At 37.9% G+C, this 24,950-nt stretch overlaps 1 protein-coding gene across 2 annotated transcripts in view; it reads left to right on the top strand.

The window, feature by feature from the left end:
• PTPRR (protein tyrosine phosphatase receptor type R) overlaps positions 1-24,950 on the top strand; it is a 234,830-nt gene that overhangs the window by 90,139 nt on the left and 119,741 nt on the right. Inside the window, exon 1 of one of the 2 annotated variants that reach the window (XM_055327799.1) lies at positions 20,001-20,079. The exons of the other annotated variant lie outside the window; for it this stretch is intronic. The gene's annotated coding sequence lies outside the window, so the exon portion shown is untranslated. Of the gene's footprint in view, positions 1-20,000; positions 20,080-24,950 lie in introns of those variants that run through there. 2 annotated transcript variants of the gene reach the window in all.

The following is a 24,950-nucleotide window of genomic DNA, read 5'->3' as shown; positions in this document are numbered from 1 at the left end:
GGGTAGTGTGGGTGCCTGTGGTGTTGCACATTTATGCATTGCTGAAGTGTTTTGTTCATCCACTCTACGATGCCAGGGTCTCTTGTACAATTATATTGGCATTTAGAAGAGCATCTTACAGTACTGTGAGCTAGCTCTTCTATTCTAACACCCCTGGGATTTTGTGGCTTCCCTAATTGGGAGGAATAGAAGGAAGATGACAAAAAAAAAGGTCAGAGGCTGGAGAGAAAAGACAAAATTTTAAACCATCCTTAAAACCTAGCAGAAACACAGAAGTCACATTGACAATCCCTACCAATTGCACAATGTATCTTCTAAGGGGTTCCTGACTGAATTAGAGTGAGCTGAAAAGCTAAAATGAAGTAATGTCTTAAAAATAGGAGTATCTTGCCATAAATATTAGTCGGTGCTAAAGGAAACCATTGAAATTTCAATTTATTTGCAGCTTTGGAATCAGTTTGACTTCACAGGGCAATAGAATAGATAATGCTCTAGCAGTAGAGTTGGGCCCTACATCCACTGCTTCTATAGCTATTTGACCTTGAGCAAGTCATTGGTTGACCTCCTCACTTCATCTGCAATTTTCTCACACTAATGGAACCTGTGAAAAGATGTGGGAAAAATTCAGGAAAAAACCCTTGCATGTGAAGGGTTCAAATGCTGGTATTATGATTAATAATTGTAAATATCCAGCACATCCTACATTTGCCTCAGTTATCTGGAAATGTACAATGAAAGTAGCTTGGAGATCAGCATTGCCTAGGTTGACAGGCTAACATTTCTGTTGTGTTTTGCATGGAGGTTGTTTGATTGGCAGCACTATTTAACAGCTATAGTATTTGCTTTTTAAGCATTATGTAGGCTAGTCCCCACCCCCACCCCCACCAAAAAAAACCCTGCAGACTTGTTTAGAAAGCGAATACTTTAACTTATTTAATCAACCAGACTGAATATTATCTCTATTCATTTTGCCTTATTAAAGCCTTTCAAGTCTGAAGAATAACATTCAGGGACATGTTTACTGAACTTCCACCATAAATTCCAAACAAGATGAAAATGAGGATATCATATTTTGTAGGCACCTGTCAGTTCATAATAATATTCCATGAAATTATTATTGCAGAACGGAGCCTTTCCTTGTCAATTTTGCATCGGTTTGAAAACTGCAGTGGAGTCCATCAAATGCAAACATCTAACATCTATGCCGAAGATATCCTTTTCATCTTGCATTTTTATTGACGGGAAGTTTTATTATAGTGAATTTTCATCTCCCTGTCCTCACTGTCACTGACAAATCATAATGATACCAAAGGGCGCACTGACTTTTTGTTGGATGCTTCATTGCACATTCACTAATATGCATCACCCTTTAGAAGAATAATCCGTTAGATCCTAGTTAATGCTGACAAGATATGCAGTCATGGAATTGCCCTGGTGCATTCCAATTAGGTTTGATTTTCTTACCTACAAGGTCTTAAAGCTAATTGGCTCATAGAGCTTTTGTCTTCCTGTGAAAGACAGACACATAATTATGCTAATTTGTTAAGGGAAAAGAAATATGCATGGCACTGAGATTTTCATTGTCATTTAAAATGCTAGGTACATGTCTCACCATAGCATTCTCCTCTAGTTGAGAAACTACTTGAATTTCAAATACATTTATCTGAGAAATGTTTTCTCTACGCATTTCCAGGCAACATTAATTTTTGGTATAGATTTTCTGGTTATTATATAAGCAGCATTATTGCATTAATTCAATGTTGAAGAAAATGATCCTTTAAAACTCATACTCAAGCAATTGTTAAAAAGTTAGATGGTCATTCTAAAAGTGGTTAATTCATACTGACTTTTTGCCACTAATTTTTGTGCATACCAAGAAAATAAAGGAAATGACCTTTGCGAAAATGATATTATTATGTCTACATTCTTAAAGACTAACATTTTTTTAAATATTATTTACCCAATAGTAGAAAATATACTGGGCAGCTCTCCCACTTGACATCTGATAATTGACTTCTACAAAATAAATTCTCGGGATTCCATGTGTTAGGTGTCTTCCCATTCAACCGCAACAACTGGTTATTAATTTTGGATGAAGTTTTTATTGGGACAGAAGTACTGAAAATAACTTTAGGGTGGATCTTTGGGGTTTAACAAACATAGCAGATGCTTACCTGGATGTATTTAGAGGGGAATAGTGCAAACAAGGAGTGGTAAACAATGAGACATGATGACATCACTGGAAAGTCCAGCTGTATTTACATGACTTCTGATGGTTGTTTATCTTTTCCTTGCATGATATCTTACCAAAACAAAGTACTAATATGCCTTCCATTCCAAAGTTCATCTAAATAAGGTGGAAATTTAACATCCGGAGTTCAATTTTGCCCAGATTAAATTATATATCAACAAGGGAAAATGTTAGATCTAAAAAGGGTCTCACAGAATATTTTTAAAGAAAGTATATTAAAATGGTGTTTATTTAGCTGTTATATTTAGTTTCTTCCTCTCACTCTTAGTTGAATTGATCACATTGATAGATGAAACTACATTCAACCAAGTCAGCACTTATTCAGGGTCTGCACTGTCAATTGGGGGAAAAAAAGTAAATGCAAAAACAAAGATATTTGAAACTTTTCATCAAGGATTTTAAAATATGTTGAACCTAGAACTTATAATCTGATGGTAAAGTTGGGCAAATAGATTGTATCCATCAGGAGCACATTCAGCAGCAAGAAACAAAAAATTCGATTAACAGAGGCTCATGCAATAAATCATTTTAATTTCTCACATATAAGGAGTCTATATGTGAGCAGTCCTGGTCAGATGCAATAGTTCAACAATGTCCTATCACTTCACTTTGCCACCTGAGGCCTGTGCTTGTGACCTTGTGCTTTCCACCTCATGATTGCCAGGTAGTTGCCACACTTCAAAGCATCATGTCAGTGTTCAAAGTAGGAGGAAGAGCCATGAACCTACCCTCTTTTATAAGCTGTCTCCTTTATAAGGAAGCATAAGCTTCCCTATTTAGTGCCCTTCATATGTGTCAGAACTGGGCCATGTGACCACGGTTAGCTGGAGAGAAGGCTGTAGAAATGAGTACTTTGTGTTTCTGTCCCCTCTGGTGGAAGTGATACAGGGGAAAGAAGATACTAGGGATTGCTGTTGGGTCAAACTCCAAATAATATCTCCACATAGACGGAGTAAATAAGGCAGAAAGAAATCTTCTGTAGGAAAAGAAATTTCTGATTTGGGATAAGATATCAGGGAAGTAGCACTTGGGCAGTGACTTTCAAGATAAGTAAGGTCTGATAAAGAAGTTGGGGGTATAAAACAATTCAGAAAAGAATAAGCAAAGGAAGGGCATGGGACACGGCATGTGTGGGGAAGGAGCGAATGGCAGTATTGTGTGATTGGATCTAAAGGAATACAGAAATGGGGTGGGGAAGTTGTGTGCCGAGGATTACAAAGGCGTTTTGAGATTCATTTATAGAGGACTTTTATTGCTGAGCTAATTAGTTTAACCTTTGTGCTTTCCCAGAACCTCCAGAATCAAAATAAAACTTCATTGCTTGGTAGATAATTCAGACCTAACTTGCACTGCTTGTCCATTCTTTCCACCATACTCCATATATATGTGCTGAAAGCTTGGATCGAACTGGATTTCCTATCACCCCTTAATAGAACATCTTCTTTCTATATCCATCCAATGCCTCCTACTGTGGATTCGACCGAAATGTGCTCCCCAATCCTTTCCAAACCAGAGTTCTACCTATCAAGGCCCATCTGAAGAGACTTAGTGGAATCATCACTGATCACCTTAACTCTCTTTCTAACTATTATAGTATTTTGATGATTATGGTGTTTTGTGGGAAAAGGTGTGCTGGGGCAGATCCAAACCCCGAGTCCAGATTCAAAGTCTGGAAAGAATGATGGCTCAGATTCAGTTCCAGGCTGTTTTCTTCTCAGGTGACTCCCAGTGAGGCAGGGATGTACCCAGGATTGAGAGCCAGGTGAGGGGACATAGCTCCCCTATTTCTCTTTGATCCTTCCGGCAGTCATGTCTGTGGGTGGTTAACTCAGGCCATGAGGGTAAGAAATCAACCAGGTCTGAAAAATTACAGGTTCAGAGCCTTTTATTCCACTTGGCCCGGGGAGAGACCACATCATCACTGGAGGGTCTATTACTATGTCAAGAATTTTTTTGCTTTGGCCCAATTATATGTCATAATCTGTTTCCAGCCAGGACCCACAAATACTATCTTACCACATATTTTTTCTAATATTAGATCTTTTTATGTGTCTTTTAGACATTACAACATGGTGGTTAAGAGCACAGTCAAATTGACAGAATTTTTTAATTTAATTTAATTTTATTTTACCTTTTAGATTTTATTTATTCATGAGAGACACACAAAGAGAGAGGCAGGCTCCCTGTGAGGAGCCTGATGCTGGACCCGACCCCAGTACCCCGGGACCACAATCTGAGCTGAAGGCAGATGCTCAACCACTGAGCTACCCAAGCGCCCTAAACTGCCAGAATTTAAACTCTCAACTCTAAACTTATAAACTGGGTGACCTTGAGCAATACACCTCAGTTTCATCATCTCTACATTAGGGGTTGTTGTGAGGATTAAATGAGATAGCTCAGTGTCCCATATAGGTTAATGTAGTTTGTAATTTTTTAGGGGGAATACTCTATCTCATTTATATTTACTCTGTCACATTTAAAACTTGCTATGTGCACAATAAATATTTGAAAAATGAATGAATTAATGACTTGAAATAATTGATTTCAGTGTTTCATCACTCTAGAAGTAAGAACAACCAATGACACAGGATAGTAACAAAAATTTTAAATAAATAGTCTTCTCTCAAATACGGAAAAGCATTAGTCCTATTAAAAGGCAGCCAGCTCTACACAAATAAACTGCCAGTAGATATGCAGTTTATAACCTTCCTGGTAGTTTAGCAAAATTATCAAAAGTTCCTCAAAAAATCATGGATTATCCTGGCACCTGAGTGGCTGAGCTGATTACGCCTCTAACTCTTGGTTTTGGCTCAGGTCATGATCTCAGGGTCCTGAGATCAAGCCCTGTGTTGGTCTCCATGCTCAAGGTTGTGAGAGGTGGGTCTCTGCACTGAGCGTAGTGTCTGCCTGGGATTCTTTTCCTCTTCCTTTCACTCCTCCTTCGCCCGTCTCCCTACTAGTGCGCTCTTTCTCTCTCTCTAGAAATAAGTAAATAAATGAAATCTTTATTTAAAAAATCATAGATTTTGACTCAGTAATTCTAATCCTATAAATTCTAAGAAAGCAATACAAGAAGTGCACAGAGAATGTTGCAGGATAAAATGGAAACAACATAAAAGTGCATTGATGAAAATTAATTTAAAAAAAGTTTTAAATAATTTATATGAGATAAACCCACATTTTAACTGAAAAAAAATGGCAGTGTAGGTCAGGTAAAAACAAAAGAATAGCATCATTGAGAGTATAAGCCTATTTCTTTTAAAAAACAATAATAATAAAAAAGAACACATAGTTAATTGTTTGTTTGTGAGAAAGTAAGCCTGGGGAGAGATACATAAAATATTAGCTGCTATCTTTTAGTGAAAATAGGAATGATCATTTTTTCTTTATGGTCCTTTGAAATTTTCAGGATGCCTGGAAAGAATAGATTTCTTTTTGTACAATCACCTTAAAAGTTCAGTTTTCACAAACACCAGTGCAATGGCCTGTGGTTTCCAGCACATTCACGCATTCGCTGAGCCTGCACAGTCTGTCTTTGGATGTGAAGACAGTGGGTGGTGTGGTGGAAGCAAGGCACCAAAAGGAAGACTGATGCCAGTCTCATTTCTGTTGTGCAATTCTAGAGTGACCTTAGGTAAACCTTTATTCAATTATAAAGAGTCCAGTGGATGTTCATATAGTTTTGCTATGAAGTGTGGGTAAATTTACTTCTTAGGTGAATGGCTGGCATGAGGGCTTTTCAAATGAACAAAATAGCTCTAATCAACCTTAACTATAAAGAGCATAAGAATCGAAGACCAAGATATGGAGTTCACACACACACACACACACACACACACACACACACTCACACACACTCTTTGGCAGCAGACAGGAAGAGGTCTGACAAACAGTTCTCTAGAATGATGGTCAGTTCCATAATGTTTCTTTATCAGTGTGTAGAAGCAACCTAATTATACTCAGAAAGTAAAAACAAACTGCTCTGTCTTCTGGTAGGTGATAGGGAATGGTAGAAAAATCTCTCTTTACTTGGACACTATCTTTTCCTTACCTCACTTCTGCATGACCTTGTTCTATTTCTTTATGGACATTACTGTCTTCTTGGCATGACCCTGGAATTCCCATATTAGAGTCCATAGGGGCTGTAGAAAAAATCCCTATCCAGTGGCCCAGTGCATCTTCTGTACATCTTCTTACCACAAGCTTCAAACTTCCATGTTTGTGGAGTGTGTGTTGGCTTGTATATTCTTGAATTCACATATTGCTCCTTCTCAGTGTTTCTATTTAAATTTAGTATCCAACTCTGGACATTTGAGCTTGTTGACCTGGCAACCCCCGAAGATGCTTCTTTTGGTTATTGTCCCACAATTCATATTTCTGTGATTGGAAGCTGCTAACTCTCCATGCCTAGAATAGGCCCTGAATGCCATTGGCCATGAAAAGGTGTTGGTTGGATGAAATTTGCAGGAGAGTTGCAGGTATTCTAGGGGCAATACAGCAATTTAATATGACTATTCTCTTTGGCATATAGGCAGACAGCAAATGCTTCAGTAACAAAACTTGACATGTTTTGATAAAGCATGACCGCAAGTCAAAAGATTACATTTATAAAATATGATAGATACTCTTTCTAAGTTTTGGTTTTGAAGACAAAATTAATAGCTTAGCCCTATGAAATTAGCTTTTATGGCATGTAGACTTGTAATATAAACCAAATCTACATGATAATGATTCACCCAAACATTCATTCTCATGTGTTGAACTAGGTCATTCTGACATGTGTAGACCAAAAGTTACATTTGTATTGCCATTTCAGGCCTAATTCTTTTTTTAAATAAGATATTTTCCAAAGCACCATATTGTAAAATATTTTATTCAATGCTGAAAGCAGTTCCTTATTTATGTTCACACAGGATCGTATATTGAAATGCTGTATCTCAAAATATAGGCACTAGTTAGAAATATCGCAAACAAAAATTCCTGGCATGGAAATCTGAAAGCCTGGGTCGAGCCTCAGGTCTTCCAATAGTTGTGTGACCTCAAATGGGAAGCTGTCTTCCTTTGGGCTTGGTACATACCACTGCAAATTGAGAGAGATACAACATTATCTCTAAGATCCCACCATCCTAACACATCTTTTTTCTTAATTTCTAACCGGTGTTTGCAAAAAGTATAACGGAGCATTTAGAACTAATTACAAATCCACTGCTCCATCATTGCCTTTAATATGCCAAGCCATTTTTTTTTGCCAAGCCATTTTAACTGTCGTATCAGATATTTAATTCCCATAACTAGTACTGATTAAAATCTCACAAAATATGACTTCTTTTACACAGCTCTTCCCAATATGATTTGCTCATCATTGCCTAATTGAGTAAATAAAACAATATTTTATGAAACATGAAAGGACATTGTAAATGTATTACTTTTTATAAAGCAGGATTAATGTAACAAATTATGTTTACAAAGGCAGCTTTCTACAGCTGATGTTGCTTGCATTTTGTGAATAATTCAATAATTATTTTAGTATTACCATTTATTTCTTTTCGGTGAGAATTCCATGTAACCTAATATTTTTTCTTCACTGTCAGACAGAGAGCTAAAGTAGAGGGTGACAACTATTTTGGTAGTACAAGCATTCTGTTCAGCAATGTGGGGAAAAGACAAACTAACTCTTATAGGTTTCCAATAAATATCCTCTCAATTTGGTAACCACAATCTACTCTGACACACCCCCACACCATCTGTTTTTACCCTTATGTCTATAGGATGGAAACCAAAACTTTCTACAAATACAAGAAGCATGTGGGAGAAGGAAAAATTCAATCATAATATATTTGAAAAACCGTTATAGATAGTATTATTAGATGGGTATATTAATCTGAGTTCTCTAGAGAAACAGAACCATTAAGGAATATATATCTATGTGTGTGTATACAAGTGTATGTGTGTATGCATTTATACATATAAATGTATGTATACATATATGCATATATAAAAGATTTATTATAAGGGATTGGCTCAAATGATGATGATAACTAGGAAATTCTAAGATCTATGGTAGGTGAGCTGGAGATCCAGAAAAGTCAATAATATGGTTCTAAGGCCATTGCACTTAAACTAGTGCAATGGCCTGAGAATCAGGAGAACCAATGGTGTTAAGTGCCAGTCCAAGTCTCAGTCCTAAAGCAAAATAACTTGAAAATTAATAACCAGAGAGAGCAAATTCTTTCTTCCTCTGCCTTTGTGTTCTACTCAGACTTTCTACAGATTGGATGAGGCCCACCCACTTGGGGAGGGCAGTCTGCTTTACTCTGTTAACTAATTCAAATGTTAATTTCATCCAAAAACACAATCACAGACATGGAGAATATTGTTCAACCAAATATCTGGGCATCTTGTGGCCCAATCAAATTGACACATAAAATTAAGTATCACACACAAAAAATTAACTATCACAATGGGTCTTAACATTGCAGAATCCAACTCTATCCATTTAGAACTAAGAAAGTTGTATTTCACTGGTGCAAAGTGCCCAACTCATATAATTAATGAGACACCCTAGATCATAACCTAAATCTTTATATTTCATGACATGTATTATTACATTATGTTTTCATTCAACTCTTATTGCCAAGTATAGTTGTGACAGTAGTTCTTTTTAGACTAATTTAAATATGATTTTCTCCATGTTAATGAGTCCCATCTGTGTGTGTGTGTGTGTGTGTGTGTGTGTGTGTGGAGAAGGGCATAATGATCATGTTTAATAGACATGCAATCTTGAAAAAGTCATTAATATTTTTAAGCCTCAGTTTTCTCTTTAGTAAATGAGGGTTATAACTGTACCGACCTTAAGAGTTTGTTGCACACATTAATTAAGTCAATGTATTAAGGGTAAGCTCTTATAGTGACTAGAATATAGCAAGATAGCAAATGCTACCTAAGCATTAGCTTTTATGATTGTTATTGATATAAAACTTTATGTTTTCAAGTTTTTCCTTGTTCATCCCCTTAGCTCCATCCCTTTCTGTCCTCACCACTGGCCAGTGTGTCAGCTGGTCTCCTATCTCTCTCTGATGCTCTATCTTATTCTGTAAGTACTCAGAAGTACTCACTCTGTGAAATCTCACAGTCCAGCTCTACAGCCACAGCAAAGAAAGGAGAACAGTGTGTCTGAAATGCAATGGCAAGGGGAAAAATTGTTTAGACAAACTGAGAGAAGTAGGTAAGGGTCCAGATCATACACCCAGTTGTTCTGTTATTACTATTCTTTGTTAGATTTGGGGGAAACAGTCAAACTAGTGTGTGTGCCCACAGTTCACTGCAGTCTTAAGTTGTATAGCCCAGTAGCACATTCCAATGTGGACATCATCAGTTTTCCAGATGCTTGCTGCACCTCAGGTAGGTAGGTAAGCTGGAACTCAGAGTCATCAGAACTCTCTGTCGTATCTTATGTTTTATTCATATTGTGTGACCATTGGCTTCCTCTGAATCATCTGTTCTGATGTTATTTACAACAAGCTGCTGATTAAAAGTTCTAGTGAGGCTGCCTGAGTAGTGTGGCTTTCTCTCTCAGAGTCTCCCTCATGACCTGTACTGCTGTGACAAGTGCTTGTGACATGGATTATGTTGGGTGCTGTCCATTTATATACCAGAGCTTGGACTGGGCTTATTTTATGAAAACCCACCTCTTCTTTGAAATAACTTATGCATGAAACATTTGAAGTGACACATTTGAAGTGTTCTTTTTGTCCTCATAAATAAGGGTACTTTCTAATGTTTATTTCTCAGAAAGAGTTGAGTTTTTGTTACTTAGCAAAACTTTGATATATTATGAAATATATATGTATCTCCAATATATATGTCTGTGTTGTGGAAAAAATCAGTGCTGTAATACCTCTAATGTTAAAAAATAGAGGGGCTCTTGGGGGGTTCAGTGGTTGAGCGTCTGCCTTTGGCTCAGATCTTGATCCCAGAGTCATGAGATGGAGTCCCGCACTGGGCTCCCTGCATGGAGCCTGCTTCTCCCTCTGCCTGTGTCTCTACCTCTCTCTGTGTGTCTCTCATGAATAAATAAATAAAATCGTATTAAAAAAAGAAGAAGAAATATCACACCTGGACATTGTTTATTGTAAGAGGTATATAGAGCCTCTCTCATAGCTATCATCTTTGAGACATACTAAAATGTCTTTGAGACATTTTATTTTTTTTTAAATTTTTATTTATTTATGATAGTCACACACACACACACAGAGAGAGAGAGAGGCAGAGACACAGGCAGAGGGAGAAGCAGGCTCCATGCACCAGGAGCCCGACGTGGGATTCGATCCCGGGTCTCCAGGATCGCGCCCTGGGCCAAAGGCAGGCGCCAAACCGCTGCGCCACCCAGGGATCCCTCTTTGAGACATTTTAGAGGAAGTAAACATGTAATGCTTAGACTTCAATTAGAATCTTTAACTTTTGATAAAGAGTTAAGAACAACAGGGGCGCCTGCCTGGCTCAGTTGGTTAAGTGTCCAACTCTTGATTTCTACTCCAGTCATGATCTCAGGGTCATGGGATCGAGCCCCGCATCTGGCTCTGCATTAGGCATGGAACCTACTTAAGATCTCTCTCTGTGGCTCCCTCTGCACCTCCAGCCTCCTGCTCACTCTTGCTCTTTCTGTCTTTCTTTAAAAAAAAAAACAGTATACCCAAGCACTTATAAAATAATACATGATGTGGTAGTATGTCTATATTTGAGTGTGTACTATTTAATATAGGTACGTACTATATACATGTAATATACATGTATACATACTTAACACATAGAGACACACACTTATGCTACATGGCTAAATGGTGTGGTTTGGTCTCTCAGTATATCGGAATGTTCTCTGAAATAAAGGTTAGTATATGTAGGTAGAGTCAAGGAAATAAACTGACCTTAGACTTCTCTTCCCCAATGGAACCCCTAAAAGATGCTCATGAAGCCCCTTATATTTCCTCTCCCAGGGCTCTTAGACAATTATTATTTTCTGTTTCCTTCTACTCTTTGTCCTTTTCAGTTTGCTTCCATTTGTCTGGCCAACAAATATTTATTGAGCATCTACATGTGTCAGAAACTATGATGGACACAGGGCTGAACAGGAAAAATGTAGCTTACTCCTCAAATTGCTAACATTCAGACAAATATATGTATAGTAAATACACAAATGTAGTCATTAGAGATTGTAATAAGATTTATGGAAGGAATGCACAGGGTACTGAGCTAAGGATTATGATGTGGGTAGTGATAGAGTGATTCTTTAGACGAGATGGTTAGAGTGGCCTCCATGAGAATGGACACTGAGCCAGGATCTAACGAATGAAAATAAATCAGCATTTCAAGATTTAGCAGAACAACATTAGAAATAAAAGGAACAGCCAGCAAAAAGGCATGCAAAGTAGAAAGGATGCCAGTGTGGCTGGAACATTAGAAAGAGAGGAATATGATACCAGGGAAGTAAGGGGGAGACATAAATGTGTAAAGCTTTGTAGGCCATGGTGAGAAGCTGGGACTTTATTCTAAAAGCAGTGCGAAAGAGGTTCTTCTGCATGAGATAGAATGTGATCTTATTACATTTTTAAAAGAGCTTTCCTGATACTCTGTGAAGAATGGATTGAAAATGGAAATAGGGATGCTATAATAGTACCCCAAGAAATAGATGATGGTAGCTGCACTTGGTGCTGACAGTGGAGATAAGATTGAAATGGGAAGATTTCTTGTGTATGTGGAGGTGGAAGTGACAGATCTTGAGGATGGAGTGGGTATTGTAGATGAGGGGGAGAAAGGATTCACAGGCACTTCCCAGATTGTTATCTTTTGCAGTTGGACGATTCATAGTTCAATTTATTAAAATGAGAAACTGAGAAGAATGAATATTTAAGAATAATCAGAGTCTGACTTTTGGACATATTAAATTTGAGATTCCTTTTAGACATCCCCTTGGAGATATCAGATACACGAGACTATGGGACTCAGGAGAAAGACTTGGGTTGGTGGTAGACATTTGAGAAGCATCAGCCTATAAAGAGTGTGTAAAGCCTGGGACTGAAGAAATATTTCCTTAGAGATAGATTGAAAATAGAAAGTGTCCAGGAAGAGATCCAAAATCCCATCAGCATTTAGAAGATGGGTAGAAGAAGAGTCAGCAAAGGGAGTAAGAAGGAGCATCACTGAAGCAGGGAAACATCTGGAAAAATGTGATGCCACAGAAGCTAAGAGTAAAAAATATCAAGAAGGAAAATGTAGTCAACTGTGTCAAAGGTCAAATAGCTGCTGAGAGGGAGATGAATTTATTATGCATGGGTCTGTTGGACCTGGCAGTTGGAGGTCTTTGGTGAACCTGACAAGATTTTGGTCAGTGTCAGATGAGAGTGACTGAAGAGTGGAAACAGAGATAAAGATGAAGCAGAGTCTACAGAGGATTTGCTTGAAAATATTTCATGAGTCTACAGAGGATTTGCTTGAAAATATTTCATGTGATGAGGAACAAAGACATGGACCTTCGGTAGAGAGAGATGGGGACTCTATCAAGGCTTGATTTCCAGGATGGTCTATCCATATTTATATCCTTGTAGGAATAATCCGGTAGTGAGGAAGGAACTCTTGATGTGGAAGACAGAAGAGGAAGGAAACTCTTGAGGCTGTGTCAGGGGATGGGAGCGTAAGTGGAGAGTTTGCTTTTGATAAGAACAGGAAAGGACTGGGGGACAGAGAGGTGCCTTCATAACCATCGTATGCCCAGTGTATACAGCGGTTGGCATACATTAGAAGCTGAGTGAACCAAGTTAACATCCATCCAAGCCAGGGAAACAAACAAGCAGTAGGACCCAAGCAAAGAGAAAGGCATGACTTAACTCATACTCCTTGATTAGTTACTGCTTATTCTATAATACGTTCTTTGTGATCCTGATCAGACAACTTAGTTACGTTTCTTTAAATCATGCTCGATTTTGTAAAATATGAAGGCAGAGTCTATGTGGCATGTAATTTAGTTTTTAATTTATTTAGTGTTTATTATGATCTCCTAACAATGTAAATCCTCAAATGGTGTTTTCTATCTTGGTAATTCCTTTTCAGGTCTACAGCAGGAGTCTAATAATTTGTTAAAATGCATGTCATTTTCCTAGTTTTCATGACTATCTTCAGAGCTGATAAAATTATTGATTATAATAAACCAAAACACCTATTTACAAATCACACATCCATTCGTCCTTAAAGATGCATATTGGCACTTGGTAAGACCTAATTCACTGTCAGTGTCTATAAGGTTAGGAAAATTGCAGGGTAAAAAATGTCTGTACACTCTGGTGAGGCTCACATAAAGTCACTTTTTTGTGCCTATCTCAAGACGTTTAGATGAAATGAAAGGTAGATTATCTGTTACTAAAAATCTAATAAATACATTTTGGGGCACCCGAGTGGCTGGTCGGTTAAGCATCCGACTCGATGTCAGCTCCAGTCATGATTTCAGGGTCACAGGATGGAGCCCTACATCGGGCTCTGTGCTCACCATTGAGTCTGCTTGTCCCTCTCCCTCTGCACCTCCAGGACTCACACACTCTCTCTGTGTGTCAAATAAATAAACATAAGTAAACAAACAAATAAATAATTAAATATCTAATAAATATACTTGGAGCATAGAGGACACAATAATTTGTTTTGGAAGATTTGTTGTTTAGCGATTGTCTTCCTCAAATTACAGAACAACAGTACTCAAAAATTGAACACTATAAAGAAAGCATATCAAATAAGGTACTTTTGCCTACCAGAACTATTTAAAGTTTTTGTTTCCTTTTCCATCAGAAGTGATTCTACTGATATTATTAAATTATGAAACTTAATTATTGCGTTTAGAGCCAAGGGAATAATACATTTCAAGGTTCTCCTATATTTCTCTAGTTTAATGTAGTACAAGCAGAAATTATATATACACTCTAATGGTTATATAAGTAATAAATGCTGCTGTATTTTTATTATATGATAATTCAAAATTGAAAAATAACATACTTAGTAGAATTCTGATGAGTTAAGAGCAAACGTGAGTTTATTCTCACACATTCAGTGAATGAAATTTTATGTTATTTTATTGTAGACTTACTGTGAAATTTTTATTTGTGGCTTGTTGGGAAATTATTAAAGACTGATCTCATGTCTTATTATTCTGTTCTGAGGCTATTTCAACATCTTGATTATTTATTTGAACTTTCTTGAGAGTCTGAGAGATACGAATAATCACCATCTTTAGAATGAATTTCAGCCTAGGGAATAGGAGACTGAATTTAATTTAAATCAGGAAGGGGTGTGTGTGTGTAACAAAAGAGCCCCCAGGAAAGGGTCATTTAAGCTGAGGCCTAAGTGATGACAGAGAGTAAGGCAGTTGAAAAGTGACAAAGAGACTAGCAAGTTGGAGTATGTGGTATCTCTGAAGTCAACAGGAATGCAGGTTGCACTTGCCATATCAGCTAAGACTGATAAGCAGTAAGACTTGCCTTGTAACAGAGATTATTGGTGGCCTCCCCGCTGCCCACCTCCCCACACACCAACACCAGCTGTTCACCAGGTCTTCAGCCTTCTTCCGTCTTCCCACCCTGATATTTGCTGAGAACCCCTAGAAGACATTGGCTTCCTCATATACCCAGTTCTTCTTGTTTTGCATGACATGCAGGAGAGAGAAGTCTCCTGCCCTTGCTCATTTGAGTTACCTGCTCTAGGATTTCTTGTGTCTCCGAGTTGCCACGGCTGTCGGTAGTGGGGATATCTGCCTGTATCTGTTTGAGGCTTCCAGCACTGATGCTGGTGCCACCAATACCTACACCGAGGACACTGTTCCCTGACTGCTGCTGAGTCTCCTCATCGAGGACCCGTGCACACTGATTAGCTGACTCAGCCGTCTGTGGGCGGAAGCTCTGCACATTACCAAAGAGAGGGAATTTCTCTCCTGCCCTCTTTCCATCATCATTGTGTTCTTTGGCTGTGCATGTGCCCAAAATGATGTTTTGTTTTGATTTGTTCTATCTTGGGGCTCAACTTTTCCAGAGTTCTGATGTGAGTCTAGACCTCTCCCCTTTCATTTCACTGAGCCCATTGTCCTTGTATCCCTCTTTTGAGACCTAATCTTCAATTCCCTTTACACAGTTTTCTTCCCAAGAAGTTCCTTAGTCTCTCATGTAAATAGACATATAATTATTTCTAGGTCATGGGTGTTCTGCAGATTTCCTGAATTTCCAGGTGGACACACCACTGTTTCAAGCCATGGTCATTCTCTTGTTACTTCTGTATTTTTTGCAGATTAAGTTCCTTGACAAACAATCTTTTACAAAAGGTTTTTCAATAATGTGATTACCTGTGAATTTTTAAAATTCCATGTTTGATTCCAAAATCTCCATCTGGTGCTTAGGAGGTAATCTAGAGACAATATATCTGGCTAAACTAACCATCCTCATCTTTCTCATCCCTTTAAACATTGACAAATGGTTCATTAGTAAAGAAATGAAATTATCTTGTGATAGGAGTTGCTTAATATATAAATTTCAGTATAGATTATTTTTAATTCAGTATAAATTATAATTTAAATAAAATGGCAGTAAAGTTCACCAACAGACAAAGCATCATTGTCCATATAAGCAGAGTGAGTGTGTAGCTTTTGCTTGCCTTCTGCAGCATGGCCACATGACATAAAAGGACAACTGGATTTAGAATAAAAAGGCCTGGTTATGAGCCCTGATTTTGCCACTTAAGGTTTTAAATTTCAGTGTCCTTTTCTATGAAATAGGGCAAAACTATCTGGCCAGCTTAGTAATAAAAAAAAAAGAATAATGAGTGGTAACAGTCTCTCTCTCCCTCTGCTCCTCTCCTGCTTACTCTCTCTCTCTCTGTCTCTCTCTCTCTCTCTCGAATAAACAAATAAATAAAAATCTATTAAAAAAATACTGACCTTGAGAGTGGTTAAACAACTAGCCCAAAGTCATCTAGCTATTAAGTGGAATAATGGGCTTCAGACCCAGACCATCTGACTCCAAATTGTTGCACTTAACTGGTGGGCTATACCGAGTGGGAGGTAATGTTCAAATGTATGTGAGTGGTATCAACTCTGAAATCACTGTGGTTACTTTCCTCTGAGATATGTGGTTGAAGCTAGTCATTTGTCGAAAAAAAAAAAAGCACCTGCATTCTCTGTAACTGTTAACTAATATCATTTCCCAGATACACCTGGTGATTTTAAATTTTAAAAATCTTGGAAACAAGTCCCAACAATGTAACATTTTATTCAAAAACCATTACTCACGGTCTTTTATTTTACTGTCTTTATATCCTTTTACAGATTTTAACATATTTATAGTTATAAAGTATACAAACTTTGCATTATGTAAGTATACAACTTTGCATTATGCTTATTTCACTGAATATTATGCACTTGTTTTACTCATTTATTCATTCAAAAGATATTATTGAGCTTTTAACATAAGCCAGACATTGTCTAGATTCTGTGAATCATCAGGAAACAAAATAGCCAATATCCCTGCTATCTTAAATAATACCTTCTAATAAGGAGAGAATTTTATATACCAATGATAGAAAGTGCTGAGGAAAAATAAATAAAGCAGGGTCAGGAGGCAGACAGTGACAGGCAAGGTGATATTTTAAAATAGTCTGATTAGAGAAAGCATCTCTGAAAAGGTAGTGTTTGAGTAGAGGCCTGAGTGAAAGGGTGTGAGCCCTGCATATATCTTGAGAGACTGTTCCTAACGGTGAGACAGTACATACAAAGGTCCTGAGGTCAGAGGGAGCTTGCTGTTTGAAGAGCAGCAAGGAGACTAGAATGGAAGGAGTGAAATGAGGAGAAGAAAGGTAGAAGATGGAGACTTGAAGAGGGGAAGAGAGGATGAGGAGAAGAAAGGTAGAAGATGGAGACTTGAAGAGGGGAAGAAAGGATGCTGCTAGGGAGATCAAGTAGGGCCTATGGAGGGTTTTCTAGGAAAGTACTGACATGATCTAATTTATGGCTTAAAAAATTAATCTGACTTTGTGCAGATGATAAATTACATAGGGTAGACTGGAAGCAGAGAGCACAGTTAGGAGGCTATTGTCATAACCCAAGCAACAGATGATGGGAGTTAGGGTGGTAATGGTGGAGGTCATGAGAAGTGGTCTTCTGAATATTGTTCAAATACAGAGCTGATTGGATTTGTCAGCTAGTGTGGGTCATGGGAGAAAGAAAGGAGGCAAAATTGATGCTTGTTTTTTTAACCTAAGTGCACAGAAGGTTGAAATTGTCAGTTATGGAGAGCAAGAAAATTAAAGGAGGAACAGATTTGGGGTGGAGGTAGGTAGGGTAGGAATCATGAGTTCAGCGTAGACAAGATCAAGTTAATTATTGTGCTGGTCTTAGTCTATCAATAACTGAGGTTGTGGTTGAATGGGCCCTTGTGGTTCTTACTATGATTGCAAGATGCCCTTCAGTGAGAACCATCAGGAAACTTTGAAAAAATAAAGGTTTATTACTTATAGGACCTGGAAATTGCACAGCCCACCTGGGACTACACAGCAAGATCATGGAGAGAGAGAGAGAGAGAGAGAGAGCCTAGGGTTGTCCCTTTGTGGGTAGGGATAGGGTGGGGGCCTAGGGTTCATGACTTACTCTTTACTGATAAATTTAAAACATAGGAATGGGAAGAGAAAAACAAGTGGGCCCAAATGGTCAGTTATTGAAATCAAGCAAGATCTCTAAGACAAAAGAGTCCCAGTAGGCAGAGGCAGCCTCACTCTTTTTCTAGTGGTGTGGCTGGCAATGTGTTTATTGGACTTTACCACCTTGGAGGTGGATACCTCTTTGAAGTCAATCAAAGCTCAAGTCAGGCACTCGCATTACAAAAAAGAAAAAAACAACCATTCGGGTTTTTGCTACCATCATCCAAGGGGGTATGTCAAGTATGCAGCTGGGTATACCAGCCCGCTGATGGTGAGGTCCTAGTTAATTTGAGACCGTAGTTTAGAAAAAAGGAAAGGATGAAGAATTGAACATGTGACCCTTCAACATAGAGAAGTCAGGAAGATTTGAAAAGGAGTGACTGGTGAATGAGACTCAAAACCGAGAAGATGTGGGTGCCTGGTAAGGAAAGTATCAAAGGGAGGAAGAAGGAATCATCTATGGCAAAGGCTCCTGGTAGGTCATCAGGGAGACGAAGACTTTATCACAGGGCAAAGCAGTGATGGTTTAGTGGAACAGGAGCTGGTACAGGGAGAATGGCAGGTGGAACTGAGGAATTGGGAACCACGAATACAGACAACTCTTGAGACCTTTGTTTGAAAGGAGAGTAAGGAAAAGGGGCGATGACTAGACAAGATCTTTTTGGTTTGTTTGGGTTTTGTTTTGTTTGTTTATTTTTAAAGATTTTATTTATTTATTTGATAGAGAGACTGAAGAGAGGGGAGGGAGAAGCAGACTCCCCACTAAGCAGGGAGCCCGAGATGGGGCTCAATCCCAGGACTCTGAGACCATGACCTGAGCTGAAGGCAGACGCTTCACTGACTGAGCCACCCAGATGCCTCTGGCTTTTGTTTCAATATGAGAAATATTACAGCACACTTGAAGGCAGATTAGAAAGACCCAGTAGAGAGGGTCAACTCATAATGATGCAGGAAAGGGGGAGAGAATTACACAGTTAACCTCCCGTTGATGCACCGTAATGATCTTACCCACTTTGCACTGGTGTTCAGTTAAGTTGCTCCTGATTTTTTACTATAATGCTGCATAGAAAATCTTTGTGTCTATCTATTTTTATTCATTGAAAATCACTTCCTTAAGATAAATATGCATGTGAGGGATTAGTAGATCAAAGCTCAGGAACATTTTTAAGACTCTTCACAGTGCACTATTCCTTTAAAAAATCGATTTACCATGCCACCAGTCATGTATAAATGATTAGGTTTTATTGCAGCCTTGCAAGCTACACCATATATCTTGAGGCCATAGTTCATGAAATCTCTATAGTATTTCGACTACCCTTACTCTAACAGACTGATAGCTCCTTAAAGAGAGAGAGCGTCTTAATTATCTTTGCTCCCTCTTATTTTTCAGACCAAATATTTCATTACTAATAATAATTACAGCAGTCATTTATCTGAAATCCCTCTGTGTTAAGTCATAATGGTGTGCATATGGTGAAGCAGAAAAAAAATCATCAATTATGGAATCAAACCAACCTGTATTTGAATACCAGATTCATTGCTTGGGCTTTACTTACATCATTTTAAATTCCCCCTTGGTAAAAAGATTCATCATAATCCCAGCTTTCTTAGGTGACCATGAGGATTAAAGGAGATCTGTAAAGTCCCTCGCCCAGAGTAGGAAAATTTTGGAGGAAATAGTGAGACTTTTAGAGAAACTTTCTCATGGAAATACCTTGTAAACATAGCATCTTTAAAAGACAGAAAGAGGAGAGAATCCTTCACACAACACACCTTGTCTATGGTCCACAAAGTTCTCATCTCACAGTTTTGTTAATCACCATTTAAAAAAAAAACAACACCTCCCCATGAATTTCAATTCTAGCGAACTGTCAAAACAGCGAGCACCAAGGATATCTCTGGGGAAGGCACAGGCTGCTACGGTAGACCTGGGATCAGCAATGTCTCTAGAAATAGTACCAGGCAGCTACCTCCGGGTGGTTAAATGAGGCTTCCTCTCAACACACAAGCTTAGAAAGCTTCATGATTAGTTCGGCTTGCTCTGGTGAGGAAAGAACACAGAGAGCACAAATGGAAGTCGAAGTCATCACAACATCCAGTGAATCTCCAAACAGGTAAGTGAAGCTTCCTCAACATTAATAGTGAGGTTCAGAGAGTAAATCCTGAGATTTCTGTCTGCATCTGTGCATGTGGCTGTACTGGAGTGAGTCAGCAGAGAGTCTCTGTGATATCTAGGGAAATATCTTTAGCCTCAAGGTGGGGAATAAAAAGAAAATGCTGTGCAATTATTCAACATCTCTAAATAGTGAAGACCCTACCACGATCCTAAGAAGTTTCTCTTAAAATTTGTTATCCATCCTAAAGAGAATAGGATTAGAAATACATCCACTTGGACAGAACTGAAAAATATACAAAAGACACTGAGCGGATATTTTCTTGGTTGGATTTCATGTAGTTCTCACACTGACATTGGGGAAAAGGTGAACTAGCTTGCATTTATGATCACTAGAAAGGGACTAAGTCACTAAATCTAGACTTTTTTTTTATTATTATTATAACTGCATCTTGGGGTCCCTGCCTTTGCACGCAGACTTCGCTAAAAGGCTAGTCAGTATCTTGCATTGTAATTGGATGTGGGGACCAATGAATGAAAGTCACTGACATGAGACCTCTCAGGCCTTAATTCCCAACTGGGGACCTCAGGTTTGTTGTTTTCCACCAGTAAACCAAGAACCTTATTATTAAAGCTTGGCTGTCCTCGTAAGAATTGTGGCTCTCATTAAAAATTAGGTATGAATTTATTAGTTTATCTACACAGTGCTGTCTTCAGGTGAAAGACCTCACAAAATATTTAGTTCGTTTATGGTTGTTTGAAAAAATAAGCATTGCCTTTAGAATTTAGTTTGGGTGTTTAAAAATAAGATACCGGTTCTGGTGTTGGTACAAAGTCTTGGATAATTCTGATTTTATCTGCAGTCTGTGATGATGAATAACAAATAGTGCATCTGGTGTTTCAATTCCTCTTAATAATAAAATTGGTCTAACTTCCTGTCTGATTTAATATTGCAGAAAACAGTCATCAAGATGGCCCAAATATATCATTAGATTCAAGAAGTCAAATTCTATTTACCATGAAATACAGAGTTGTCAGATTTTTTTTTGTAGTATGTCTCCTATGTGAAATATGAGCAGATAATAATGCCAAATGATGACTTGACAATTTCAAAGCAGGGTTTAGGGTTTAGAAGCAAGATTTTAGACTAAAGAGAAACAAAAGTTGCTAGTGATTTTCTTTTAATGTTTAGTGCGTAGGTGCTTTTTAATGTGAGGAGGACTAATGTGTTTGAATCTGTCATTTAATAGAATTTAAAGCCTTAAAGAAGATGTGGCTTCTTAGTTTTATATACCAAAATATCTTCCTCAAAGCTTCCACAATCTTACATTTATTTTTTAAATTGCTAGTGCGAATTACTCTGCTGATAATTGATGCTGGGTTGTGTTGTATGAAATTAGCCATTCCTATATTTAGCTGTAACAGGAGAAATAAGTTATATATAGTCTCCTTTGTCTTTCTCATCAATCCATGCGCTTCTACTTAACAATTTAATAATTAGACCAGATATAGCAATACTAATAAATACCATGGCCCCAATCATGCCAAAAGAAAAAACAAAACAAAACAAAAAACCAGGAGTATTACAGGGAATATTGGGAGGAGGTGACAGATGAAATTGGCTGGATCACGCTGTGCATCAGAGTTATGCCACAGACAAAATCACTCAGAGCCTCGTTTTTCTAGAAATGAGATGGTTCTTGGGGTGCTTAAAAACGAAAATAACACACTGTGGAAAATTATACCCTGATTATCATTTTGCCATCTCTTCCTGCAGATGAAAAAAAAAAACCACACAAGAACATTGACTAAAATGTATCCCATGTTCTGTCTTTATTCGTTTTTAGTTATGCAGAAAATTGTTAATTCCCACTGTGACAGAAATATCAAGATTACTGAGAATAAAAGTTGAAAGGACACTAAATCAGAGAGTTCTTATTTGCATCTCAACAACACATGCCAATAAACCTCATTTTGTTTTACCATGTTTCTTGGAGAATTGTGTAGTTCACCAGAAGAACAGAATCCTAGTGTAGTCATTGCAGGGAAACATAAACTACTTCGTGGAGGGAATGGAAATAAAAGAACATTTACACCCCTTTTCATGGATGTTAGGGTGGCCTTCCTGCCCCCTCACAGCTCAAGGGCTGCATGGGATAACCTCAGAGTCCTCGAAGAACACATTCCTGTGGATTGAATAGAAACATCTATATATCAGAGGGAGCCCGCTCCCTATTTTACCCACCTTGGGAAGAGAGCACCCCAAGGCCCATAAGGATGGCTAATTTCTTCCTTTTTTTAAAAGTAGCATTTACATATTTGGGGACAGTCATCAGTTTCTGACTAGCAAACACACAGCTTGGGGAGTTGAAGGATTGTTGTTTTACTCGTGGACATCGATTTCAGAGCATCCTTAACTGCCACTTAGCAGTGAGCTTGGTCTTGGCTCTTCCTGGAGACAGTGGTCCCATGTCTTCTCTGTCCTTTCGAAAAAGCTGACAGCACTGTCCTCTTGGCAGAGCCAGATGTAGAAACCTGAATTTGGCTGACCTTGTTTTCCAGGCAACACTAGGGCTGGGGGTGTGGACTTTTGTCCATACTGGGTTTCTGGCTGGCCCCAATTCCAGCCTTTTTTGACCCAAGCTTTTGGCTGCTGTGTTCTGCATCCAGTGTGAGGATGGTGAAGGAAGGGAGGGGAGGTATTAGCCTTACGTGGAGGGGGGACTGAAAGGGAACACAGGAATAGGACGAAGGGAGAAGTACCACCCAGTGCCAGAGGGAAAACATAATCGGGGAGAGGAAAGTGGAAATTTCTGTTGACTTGGACATATCGTAATGACTTGAAGACTCCGTCAAAAACAAGTAACTGGCTATTATGTTTGTTTTACTGTTCTCAGGATAATATCTGTTTGTGGTTACATCGTGATTTTTCTCCTGTCTCTAAAGAACTTTGTATTAAACCTCAGTTTTTGTTTTTGTTTTTAAGCTCGGTTTTCTTCTATTTCTTCCATAGGTGTTTGTGGCCTTTATAAAAATATTTTTGTAAGTATCAATAGACACAATTTCACAAGGTTTAGGAATGATAATATCATAAAAGTAAAGCATTACTGTATAATATATGGAAGCCTTAGCTCCCCCAGTGAATTTCTACGTGGAAAAATTAAGACTTTCATCAGCTCATGATTTAAAAACAAAAAACAAAAAACAAAAAAAACAAACTTATTATAAAGATGAGGGTTTACTCCAAATTAGAGAATTTAAAGTTTTGAGAACAGTTTATAAAAGTTCTCTACCTAATTGCTAAATTTTAGGAGTCTTCCAAAGCATCAGAGAGCTTTTTTTTTTAACAAGAATGTTATTAGGGTTATGAAAGGGAACACTAATTAAGAGGGAATATTAAAATAGAAGAGAGAGATTAATGAAATGAAGAAAAAACTAGGTTATAAAAAGCTTTTTAAATGAACAGGATAAAGGCTTCTAATCTAAATCACTTAATTTGACTGTTTCAATATTAGTATTTAATTTGTAGTAAAGAGAAAAAAATAAAATGATGATGACTATAAATTCTGTATCTATAAAGATATAATTTAATCTAATTCAATTTCTATAAAGAGCCTTCTGTATGATTTGGGATTTGGGTTGACTGCTCATATAGCCACAGTTTGCAAGGGTGAATGAGGCAGAGACTGGAAGCAGACATTCTGAAATCAAAGAATCCGTCCTAAAATGTGCCATTGTAACATTAAATCTCAAATACCTAGTCTCTCCAAAAACAACATGACTTTAGAAAAGCCAACTCTCTGACCATTGCTTTTTCCTCTGACCCAGATTTCCTGATTTACTTCGGCCAAAGCTCCATAATAGCTGAAACAATCAGTAAAGGTAAACACTGGAAATCCAATCAGGCCACTTTTTACCGTGTTGACATTATTACTGTTCCAGGAAATAAATAAAGAACCTTCATTTAATCAACAAGGTTGCTACTCAATTTCCCCTTGTCCTAAATATCCAGAGAAGCAGTTCAATTAATGGGGCTTCACACTGATATACAGTAAATCCGTATCTTTAAACTAAATTTATGGAGGACCTCGTATCTGTCAGTCATAGCTGTTTGCTTGTTTGTTTGTCTAATAACTAATGTGATCCTCAGAAGCCCCGTGAAGGGATGCAGTTATCACCCCCATTTGGGAGATGAAGAAACTGAGGCTCAGGGAGAAGTAATCATTTGGATTAAATCTAAGTCTGTCTTATTCCCTAACCCATATTCTTAGCTATTATATTTTAATATGGCGGAGTTTTCTTATTTGGCATTTACTCACCTACCTGCAATGTCCAAACACACAAACACAATTATTTTAAGTCGTGCTCAGTCTTCCTAATAATTAGAAAACACTGTAGGCCAAAACTTTTCAATGTGCGAGCTCATAATTCAAGAGGCTCCTACGTATTTCTCTTTCCCTTTTCTCACTCCTACCAATACTCATTTAGCTCCTTCATGAATCTTTACATTGATTAGCTCATCAATTGATGTGGCTGCCTGCAACTTTAGCAGAGCAAGGATGTGAGAAACTCACAAAGCTGCCATTGCAGTTGTTTGCAGAATGTCTCAAAATATTACTCTCACCGAAACTCTAGTATTGCCATTTCATGTGTAAAAGGGCTGGCTTGTTACAGCGTAGGATCTCAGGAAGCAAGATTAAGTCACTATTGTAGTATAAAGGTCAAAGTTCTTACCATCTGGAGAAAAAAAATATTCAACGTATATACCATTCCATCTTTCTCCTTTTGTTCTCAACAAAAAACGGTCCTGGTGTTCTTTTGCTTCATTATATAGTCACCCTTTAACCCTCTAAATTCTCAATATACACTAAT

Source organism: Nyctereutes procyonoides, unplaced genomic scaffold (assembly GCF_905146905.1).
Source record: "Nyctereutes procyonoides isolate TBG_1078 unplaced genomic scaffold, NYPRO_anot_genome, whole genome shotgun sequence".
Taxonomy (NCBI): domain Eukaryota; kingdom Metazoa; phylum Chordata; class Mammalia; order Carnivora; family Canidae; genus Nyctereutes; species Nyctereutes procyonoides.
This window is presented reverse-complemented; position numbering and strand designations above follow the sequence as displayed.